Below are 10731 nucleotides of genomic sequence, written 5' to 3' on the forward strand. Positions count from 1 at the left end.
TGTCACGACACATATTGATTTCTTGTGGACTAGAGAAAGATCGAATTCCAACTCCTATCTATGAAGATAATGCAGCTTGTGTCTCGCAAATGAAGGAAGGGTATATCAAAAGTGACAGAACAAAGCATATACCACCAAGATACTTTGAGTATACTCGAGACCTTATTAAAGACAATCAGGTTGAAATGAGATATGTCCAGTCCAGCAACAACTCAGCTGATCTTTTCACAAAAGCACTTCCCACAGTAACATTCAGGAAACATGTTCATGATATTGGCATGCGCCATGTACGAACAATGTAACGACCTGCAATTTGAGGGGGAGCTATATACTGCACTCTTTTTCCCTTAGCTAAAGTTTTTTTCCCATTGGGTTTTCCTTTAGCAAGGTTTTTAATGAGGCAGTACTTCAAGACCCCGAAGTTTTGAAAAGGTGTCATCCAAAGGGGAGTATTATGAATCCACCGACGTTTTTTTGGATGACCACTTTTTCAAAGGTGAATCCACCGACGATTTTTGATGACCATTTCTTTCAAAGCAATAATGCATGTTTGTCCCCCCTAAATAGTATTCACAAACAGTATTCTAACATTATAAATAGAGTGTATGTATAACGAGTACTGGCATCCCAAAAGATATTACATTCTCACTTTTCTTATCCCCTGTCTCTTTATCAATTAAATAATCTTGTTGTAATTAAGAGTAATATCATAACATACCTGATTTTCTACTTGTCATATCTTCTTTCTTAGACTTTTAATTTCCTTCAATAATTTTATTTGATGTATTACTCACCTCTTACATTTTTTTAATTCTATAATTCAAAATTTGTGTAGTTTATTACGTACTATTTATTTATTTATTTTATTTATTAACAAACATTAGAAATTTGTTTTACAAAATTCAAATTATCCCCAAAAACTATTAAAAACACTCTCTAAGCAATGAAAATAATTATAGAAAAAAAGGTATTTTTAAATTATAAAATTGTTTATTTTAATTCAGAGAAAACTGTTTTTAGTTATGTAAAAAAGACAAAAAATTGTTTTAAAAATTTTAAAAAAATAGTAAAAAAAATATTCTTAAAAAATGTGTTTGAAGACAATAATAAAAAAAGATAACAAAATGACAAAACAAAAAAAATGTTTGAATTGTATAAACGTGAAAATTGATAGATGAGGTATGTTTAGTAAAAAATGGGATGGAGGAGATACGCTTAGCAGCGCTCATAATATATGTATGAGAGAGAAACAATATAAAAATAAAAACAAAACAAAAATAACGCATTAAGTACGTCGAATCTGCCTCTCCAACCTTTTATACTTTGAAATAAAAACCAAAAAGTATACATGTAATATTATAAGTTTTTTATTATGGGGGGTTAGATTATGTTAGTTTTTATGACGCGAAAGATGACATGTACAGATATGACAAAAAAGTGACATAGACCGCTTACTTGGTAAAAAACTATGTTGTAAGTCATATACATTTAATATAAATGAAAATAGCAAAGTAGTGATTACATCGAAACAGAAGGAAAGCAGGCAACAAGCTGTGCCGTTAACCAAAATAAATGAACCAAAAGATTTTTTTAAACCAAAATAAACGAATCGGGCTACTTTTGTAACCAAAATAAACAAAATCGAACTAGTTTTCTAACAAAATTAAACGAGCCGAAACACTTTTTTTAACAAAAATAAACAAATTAAACTAATTTTTTAACAAAAATAAACAAACCGAGCAACATTTTTTTAACAAAAATAAACGAACATAGCCACTTTTTTTAACAAAAATAACGAACTGGACTATTTTTTATTTTTTACAAAAATAAACAAACTGAACTACTTTTTTAATGAAAATAAACGAACCAGACCACTTTTTTTAACAAAAATAAACAAATCGAACTACCAGCACATGCACCACCGTTCTGGCATGAACCACTTTCGACATGAAACGCGTTCTGACCCTAACTCTATCGACCTAAGTTTGTTTATATTAGAAAAGTAGTTCGGTTAGTTGGTTTTTGTTAAAAAAAAGTGGTTCGATTCGTCGATATATGTTAAATAAAAAGTGTTTCGGTTCGTTTAGTTTTGTTATAAAAAAGGGGTTCGGCTCTTTTATTTTTGTTTAAAAAAAGTGGTTTGATTCGTTGATTTTTGTTAAAAAAAAGTGGTTTGGTTCGTTTACTTTTGTTGAAAATGTAGTTCGGTTTGTTTATTTTTGTTAAAAAAAGTGGTTCGATTCATTGATTTTTGTTAAAAAAATGCTTTGGTTCGTTTATTTACTTTTGTTAAAAATGTAGTTTGGGTAATTTATTTTTGTTATGGTTCGTTTATTTTTGTTAAAAATGTAGTTCGGTTTATTTATTTTTGTTAAAAAAGTGGTTCGGTTTGTTGATGTATGTTAAATAAAAAAGTGGATCGGCTGGTTGATTTATGTTAAAAAAAAAGCGAGTCAGTTCGTTTAGTTTTGTTATAAAAAGTGGTTTGGCTCTTTTATTTTTGTTAAAAAAAGTGGTTTGGTTCGTTTATTTTTGTTAAAAAAAGGTGGTTCGGTTCATTGATTTTTATTAAATAAAAAGTGATTTGGTTCGTTTATTTACTTATGCTGAAAATGCAGTTCGGTTCGTCACGTCATCATCCATGTCTTAAAATATTTTTTTCATAAGTTACAACTATCTACATTTTAATAGACTGTCAGGCTATGAGGTGCGGATCTCGTTATGCCGCTAAGTTGATGACATGGCCAGCGGCGAACACCACCCCGGTGTTGTTGGTGCCGCCCAACGGTAAAATTGTTGAGGGAAATTCGCCGATGAAATTGCCGCTCCCATCATCTCTCTCCATTAAAGCTTGTTTTCTTTTAGATATATTTTATAATATAAACTGGAGATGAATAATCGAAGGCCAGATGAAAAAGAAGAAATGAAGAACAGACAGAAGAAGTTGGTGGATAAGGAAAATGGATGGTGGGGGTTTTGATAATATTATATAGTTATATATATATATATATATATATATTATATTTTTATCTTTTTTGACTTTAACTATATTATATTACTAAAAGATATATAATATGAAAATTTGGCTCACTATCCACGACACGTATACTTCAGCTTTTATTTTTTTTTAATTTTATGTTTATCTATTTTAGTTATAAGGGTTGAGTTAAATCAATGTTTTATATTAATTAGTTGGTAATGTTTTATTAGTTTCAGTTATAAATGTAGTTTATTTATATTTAATTCTTAGTTCTAGTTATATATATATATATATATTATTATTTTATTTTAAAAATAAGGGAAGTGGTAAATTGGTAATCATTTCCATGGTATTATAGAAAAGAGTAAAGTAGAGTAAGGTATGACATGGTGCTGAGGTGGCACTATAAATTAACAAGCAAAATGACATGTATACCTCATAGTCTCAATCTTCACAATCCTAAAGCGTATTTATTTATATTGTTATATACATAGAAGTATCTACATTTTTCTTTATAATTGGAGTTAAAAAAAAGTGATTCCCTCAAAATTATGGAGTAAGATATCCATTTATCGGTGAGATCAGTTAATGGAGAAGAAACTTACTTGATAATAAAGTGCAGTTTCAAGCGTACTCACAACGTCTGTCATTTGTGGTCGTGCTTCACGCTTTAGATTCAGACACCGATACGTAATTGTTGTAAATGTCTTCAGTGAACTCGGATTTATTTCATCCTTCATTTTATCAAAAATGATTTCCTCTATTTTATTCTGATCATAAAACCGTTGTACCAGTTCTATCAGAGGCTGCTTATACGTGCCATTTGGGAAACACAGCCTCCCACACACTACTTCAAATAACACAACACCAAAGGAGTAAACATCGCTCTCTTTTGTTAGGTACCCCGCCTGAACATATAACGGATCACAATACCCAATTGTGCCTACTGGATTTGAAACCTGAAACGTGTACGGTTGGTTAGCAGGACCGAATTTTGATAGACCAAAATCTGAGATCCTCGCATTCCAGTCTTCATCTAGAAGTATATTACCACTTTTAATATCGCGATGCAATACTCTTTGATGAGCATCATTAGGACGATGGAGGTACGCAAGTCCACGCGCTGCTCCGATGCATATCTTAAGACGTCGAACCCAAGTGAGATCATCGCTATTGAGATAGAGGTCAAGACTTTTTCTAGAAACGTATTCGTACACAAGGATTTTCTCCTCACTCTCGTCACAAAATCCCAAAAGAGAGACAATGTTTTCATTTCTATAGCGAGAGAGCGTAATGATCTCCTTCCAAAATTCAGGTTCGCCTTGACCGAACTCACGATTTAAGCGTTTTATAGCGACCATTGTTTTCCCCTGCATGGAGTGGACGAGTTCTCCCTTATACACACTCCCGAAACCTCCTTTCCCAATACGGTTTTCTTTGGAAAAGCTGTTTGTGGCTGATTTTATAGCTTCTAGTTGTATTTGAAGATGATCGAAATGTTTTATAGGAGGCTTCATTTCAAGGATGGTGAAAATTGGAAATCAGAAACAAGAGGGGTGAGGTGTTGATCAAGGAGATGATGCATTTATATATGTTGCTCTCCATCTTATTATTGTGCCACCAAACCTCGTTGACTCTTCCCACTTCAGTTTTTTTCACACTTGCAATACATATGCCTATTTATATACTAGTTAGATCCTGTGTATGCATAGACCGGTAACAAAAATAGAAAAAGAAAAAGACAAGAAAGTAAATTTAATAATATAAACCAATCTTACTTTTGTTTATGAATGTTATTTATAAACTTTTCATGAAGTTTAAAACATAACTGAGACGACTTATGAGCATCTTAAAAACATTTAAAAACATGTTCAGCCCGGCCCGGTTTATATGACTGGTTTCCGGTACAAACAGTAAACCAAATTGATACCAAAAATTAACAAACCGATCAAGGAAATACCAAATTGAATAATTTATCAATGTGAAAGGAGAATTTTTTTATTTTATTTTTCATGGAACGTGATTACTTTTATAATTATAGAAAACAATGCTTTTCAGTTCACACTGCATCTAAGTTGCTCAACATCTTATTAATGTGCCACCTAACCTCGTTGACTTTTCCCTCTTAGTCTTCACACATATATACATACATATAGATGTGTACCTATGCTGTGGATCATGTTTATTAAAATGATATATCAATTATTGTAGATTTGTTTTTTTTTTTAATTTCTTCAAACTGCCAATAATTGTGTACATATAATTAAATATTCGATTGATATGGGGCCTGACAACACAATCAGAAATCTTGGTAAAACTCTTTCAAATATAATAACACAAAAACAATCTTACGTTTCAAATTTATTTACTCTTTTGGTTGATTATAACTAGATATTTACCCGACTCGTTGCGCATGCTAGATCTATATTGTTTTTTGAAACATACAACCCTGCGGGAAATACAAACATAAAGTTGTCTACTTCGAATTAAGCTGGAAGATTAACAACATAAACATCTGAGAAAGTTTAAGGGTAGCATTTAAATGATTTGATTTGAATATATCCTGACATTTTACTATCTTCCTAGCCGAGTCGCTTTCTGACATACCTACAACCGTAGGGTTGTTCAAAATTTATGTAACTGCATGTCGTGTTGTTGTTTGCTGCTGCGCTTTGACTGATGATGTGGGTTGCAAAAGATTTCGTTGGAGAAAACTGCAGAGCTATGTCGAGTTGGCTTACAGGGTTGGATCATGAGCCCTGGTAACTCAGGTGTTTAGCTTACATCACCTGCAATATGCATGGTTGTGAGTTTCTTACTGTGGTTTTGTGTAAGTTGATTGTTTGTGGTTACCTTCATTGAACCAAAACAAAGTCACTTTTGCGGGCCGATAGGATCACTTGTTAGCTTTCAATCTTGGAGGCGTTTCATCTTCTGCATAATTGTTGTGTGTTATCCATATATCAATAAAAATGAGGATATGGATCTTAATTTGTTTTGGTTATCTGATAATTTCTATATTTGATTAAACATATTCCAACCGCAAATTTATCCTAAGGGTAAAATAAATTTTACTTTTTTACCAGACCATCTCAATCTTTTTTCACAAAAATGCATTTTATGGACATATTATCCAAAGACTTAGTTATCTGATATGTCCGATTTTAAGCTTGAACACTTAAAGCAACCGAAGCACGTCCAAACATGTCCGTTTTCTTTTATAGATGATAAGTAGTGATAATCTGATTATGATTATTCAATAATAACTTCCAAAATAAAGAAAAACCTTTTGAACAATAATTTAAATTTGTGATTTTGATAAGGTAAATAAACTTGCAATCATGTATGACACAACTGATAGTTATTAGTTAAGCTTAATCATAGAGTTAAACAGTGATGGACTTAAAAAAAAAAAAAAAAAAAGCTTATACTAAAACTTCATTGTTACAGTTCAAAATAAGTGAAGGGGTGTAAATGTAAATGTTGGTTAGTGTAGGGGTTTGTAGTGAATAGTCTAAATGTACATATACACGAGTGGTTGAATAGAATCAGTAGCTAAGGATTTGTTTAGATTAATCTACTCTTCCATGTGTTTTCTTCTTCTTCTTCTCTATCTTTAGCTCTTGATTACCATTTTTATTCGTAACAAACTTCATGATCCTAATTTCAGTTTGTCATAAAGACAGCCTCAGGATTGTATGATCAAAAGAACAATCTAAGACTTGCAATTCGTTGTTATCCAACTCAGAATTCATTAATTGAACCATTAATATCACATCCACCTTTCTTAATGGAAAGACCAATAAATATTAAGTAAATTAGAAACAAGATTATTGACACACGGGGATGTAGCTCAAATGGTAGAGCGCTCGCTTTGCATGCGAGAGGCACGGGGTTCGATCCCCCGCATCTCCACTTTTATTGCTTAATATTTACATTTTATTTAATATTATGAATACTTTTGAGTGGTTTGTTTCGAATGTTGAATCTTTTTCTCGTTTAGAATTATTCTTCCACTATCCATTTTAGAATTACTTTTTTTTTATTAGCGACACTTACTCTTTTCGTATTAATTACACCAAACATATATTGCAAGGATAACTTTACTTACACTCTAGTGTTACTTTAATAAGTTTCATGGAAGAATTTTCTAATTGTCTTATTCTCTACTTAAGTGTTAGACATAACATGTCGTCAAATAAATCCATCTTAGTGTTAGTGTCTGTCAACTCAAGTCAAGATATCAGATTTGAAGCGTAACATGTTTTATGAGTTGATCATGATAGTAAATAATTGCTTTCTCAACTCAAAAACTCAAACCTGGCAACAACTATTGGCTCGGAAAATGTTAAATGAAGGATTTTGTTGAAGTCATATAACAAAACAGTGCCATTCTTGAGATCGTTAACATTTTTTTAGGCCGAAGGAGCGATATAGTTTGGGCCCTAAGTAAGGATATTATATTGTGTTTAAACAATTTAATTTTTAAATAAACTTACTAGGTTATAAATACATATTTATTGGGTAATAAAGATATATAGAGATAGACCAAAGACAATAACATTGACTTAGGTCAAAATACATATATTGATAAAGTCATTACACATTTTTCAATGCAAAATTTCAAGCATGATCCTTTGCCCATGTCATACGAAGGTTCTCCTCAAATCACAGAGTCCCCGTAAACAAATGAAATAAGAAAAAGAAAAAGAGTTTTGTGTGCTTCTACTCTCCATGTTATGGATGAACCTAATGTGCCCTATGTGGCTATGCTTTGAGCATGGCAAGTCGAATTTGGAAGACATGTTCTTGATTTATGGAAGCGTGCAAGTAGAATTCACTATAAATTGTTACACTGATGATAGCTTCTAGTATAATCGAGATGATTCTCGATCGAAAAGTAGATGCATTTTTACACTCAACTAGTTGTAATAGACCCCTATGTAGCATCGGGCCCGTAAAAGGGTAATGTAAACAGACAATATTTTTATCTGAATTCAAAGTTTTGTTCGATTAGCAAAGAGTAGTGAAGCATGCAAAACCTTTATGTAACCAGAATGTTCGCATTCACCCGGATTTAATACTTTTGACACTGAACCGTTAACAAAAACCCAAATACAAAGTTTGACTTGAAATTAAACACTGAGTTCAAAACTTATGTCATTTATCAATAGACATGGTAAAAAGACAAAATTGAACGTAAAGCTTTTGAAGCCCAAAGTGTGCTCTTCTATGGACATGTTAAGCCATGTATACTCCTTATACCACTTTAAAATAACATATCAAAACCATTGAAAACCATTCAACCAAACCATTGTTAATTAAGTATGCTAGCTAGACTGAAGCATTCATTGCCAATTACATGTTGAATTGATAACTACCATCCAAATACATGCTGAATACCATCCAACAACACAAATTAACCTAACATGGACAATAATGAAAGCAATAACATGCAATTAGAGCTACAACCACAAATTATATCATAAGAATTTTTAAAGCTAATTTCACAAATATCCAACCACAAATCATACTCAACAATCCAACATGGCATCTAATCATGACCTCGTTATTCCAACTAACCAACCCAACCTAAAAGCCTAATATCTAGCAAGTGTCAATATCCACTTCAAAAACCAATTGTAGCAGCTATATAAAAAAACCAAAACTGAAATACACATTTTAGTGTTAATCATGCTCCCCAATTTATAGTTACAATATCTTCACACCCCATTAAAATGCAATCACCACAGAGTTACTTGACACTCTTGGAAGATTCCCCACCAGCGTAGAAAGAATCTCCAGCATTGGCGGGTCCACCAATTCAGTGCGCAAGATGTCAAATTTCTGCAAATGTGTTCCTCGAAGCAAAACAAAGCGCACAAAACCTCTCTCATTGTCCCCCGCCGAACCACGGTATGTAATGTTGGTTGTTCAATATCTCGTCTCCAATGCACCTTGGTATTGGTGCGTATCCGGACCACATAAAGGGTAGAATCTGCTGTTTAAACACATTGTCAAAACAGTTTTGCATGTATCAAATGATAATTACTTTCCGAAACAGCAACATGCATACCTTTTTAATGGAAAGATGCTCTAAAAGGAGCACTTTTAATGGAACTGCTTGTCATTTTTTGACATATTTCATAAACAAGTTATAGGAGGAATTTTGTTATCTGCGATTTAGTTTCAGAGATGGAATTGTCGAGCTAGGTTCCCAAGCCTTAGTAGGTGCTCTGGGTAAGGTGGCGGCTATGCCAGATTCTGTTGAGGCGTGGGTGAAACTTTTTTTTGTTACCACGTTGCACGTTACGAGTTTTCAGACCTTCTAATCGTCAGCAACGCATGTCTGGCAATAGAAAGTCTATGCAATGCCGAAGTATTCAACGGTCGCTATCAGCTTGGGGTGACAATAACTGTTTCTTTGAGCTTATTCTATCGCTTTTTGACCAACCCTTAGGGATGCTCCGAGTGGTGATGTGTTTGTCCCCGAGTCCGATAACTCCGGTTGTGCGCCAATGTCAAACAATGTTTGCGGAAAGCAGCAGACGGGCATTTCACTGCTGCGATCAAAGTTTTATGCTCTTCTGGGGTTGCACCTTTCGGTAAGGATACTTTGAACACATTGTTGTCTAAGCATCCCATCATATCCCCTCCGATTATGCCTGCTTCCTTACTTTCTTATCCTCCCCTTGTTGCGGACGTTGATAGTGTGCTTGGGTCCATTTAATCTTTCCCTAAAGGGACTTCGTGTGGGTGAGACGGATTGCGAGCCCAACATATTTTAGATGCGTTGTGCGGAGAGGGGTCTCCGATTGCAGATGGTATGCTTAAGGCTAATTCTGTGGTCGTTAATTTAGTTTTGGGGGGAAGGTGTCCTACGCCGTTACTTAAACCGGACAATGGGATTAGACCTATTGCTGTTGGGGCTATTTGGAGGCGGTCGGTCTCTAAGGTGGCTATGAGGGGTGTCGGGAAGGAGATGACTAAATACCTCGGTGACTTTCAATTTGGGGTGGGAGTCCCTAGTGGAGCTGAGGCCGTGCTCCATAGTGCGAATAGGTTTTTAAATCAGTTTCATTCGGATGGGTCATTGGCTATGCTTACTGTTGATTTCTCTAATGCCTTCAACTTAGTCGATAGGACGACCCTTCTACATGAGGTTCGGAGTCGATGTCCTTCTATTTCTCGTTGGGTGGATTTTTTATATGGGCAGTCGGCTAGGTTATATGTGGGTGATACTTACATTAAATCCACCACTGGGGTTCAACAGGGGGACCCTCTTGGGCCTCTCCTTTTTGCCTTAGTTTTGCACCCACTTGTTCACCATGTCAGAGATCGGTGCAAGTTTCTCTTTCATGCTTGGTACTTGAACGATGGTACGATTATCGGGGACGTTAGAGAGGTGGCCAAAGCATTCGATATATCAGGTCCGAGGGGCCTCGTTTGGGTCTTGAATTAAATGTTAAGAAAACAGAGTTATTTTGGCCTACATGCAATGGGGTGAAGGTGCAGGAGGGGTTGTTCCCTTACGGGATTGGAAGGCTAGTGCTTGGTCTGAAACTCCTTGGTGGTGCTGTAAGCCGGGATGCGGGGTTTATCAGCAGTTTGGCTATAAAAAGGGCATCTGGCGCTGTCGAACTGATGAGCTGCCTCCCAAGACTCTGGGATCCTCAATGCGAGCTTCTTTTTCTCTGCTCATGTATGGGAGTCGCAAAGCTTTTGTTCGGTTTGAGAACGTGCCAACCTAT

The 10731-nt window shown here is 34.5% G+C and overlaps 1 non-coding gene and 1 pseudogene across 1 annotated transcript; one reads left to right on the plus strand and one right to left on the minus strand.

Annotated features, from left to right (window-relative positions):
* Positions 1–3561: 3561 nt before the first annotated feature.
* On the minus strand, positions 3562–4672 carry LOC143596404 (putative receptor-like protein kinase At5g39000 pseudogene; annotated as a pseudogene).
* Positions 4673–6822: 2150 nt separating this feature from the next.
* TRNAA-UGC (transfer RNA alanine (anticodon UGC)) lies at positions 6823–6895 on the plus strand. The gene has a single exon. It is a non-coding gene; the product is annotated as a tRNA-Ala (tRNA).
* Positions 6896–10731: the final 3836 nt, after the last annotated feature.

Source organism: Bidens hawaiensis, unplaced genomic scaffold (genome assembly GCF_021521415.1).
Source record: "Bidens hawaiensis isolate Kalapana, Puna unplaced genomic scaffold, B.hawaiensis_p1.1 tig00000237_1, whole genome shotgun sequence".
Taxonomy (NCBI): Eukaryota; Viridiplantae; Streptophyta; class Magnoliopsida; order Asterales; family Asteraceae; genus Bidens; species Bidens hawaiensis.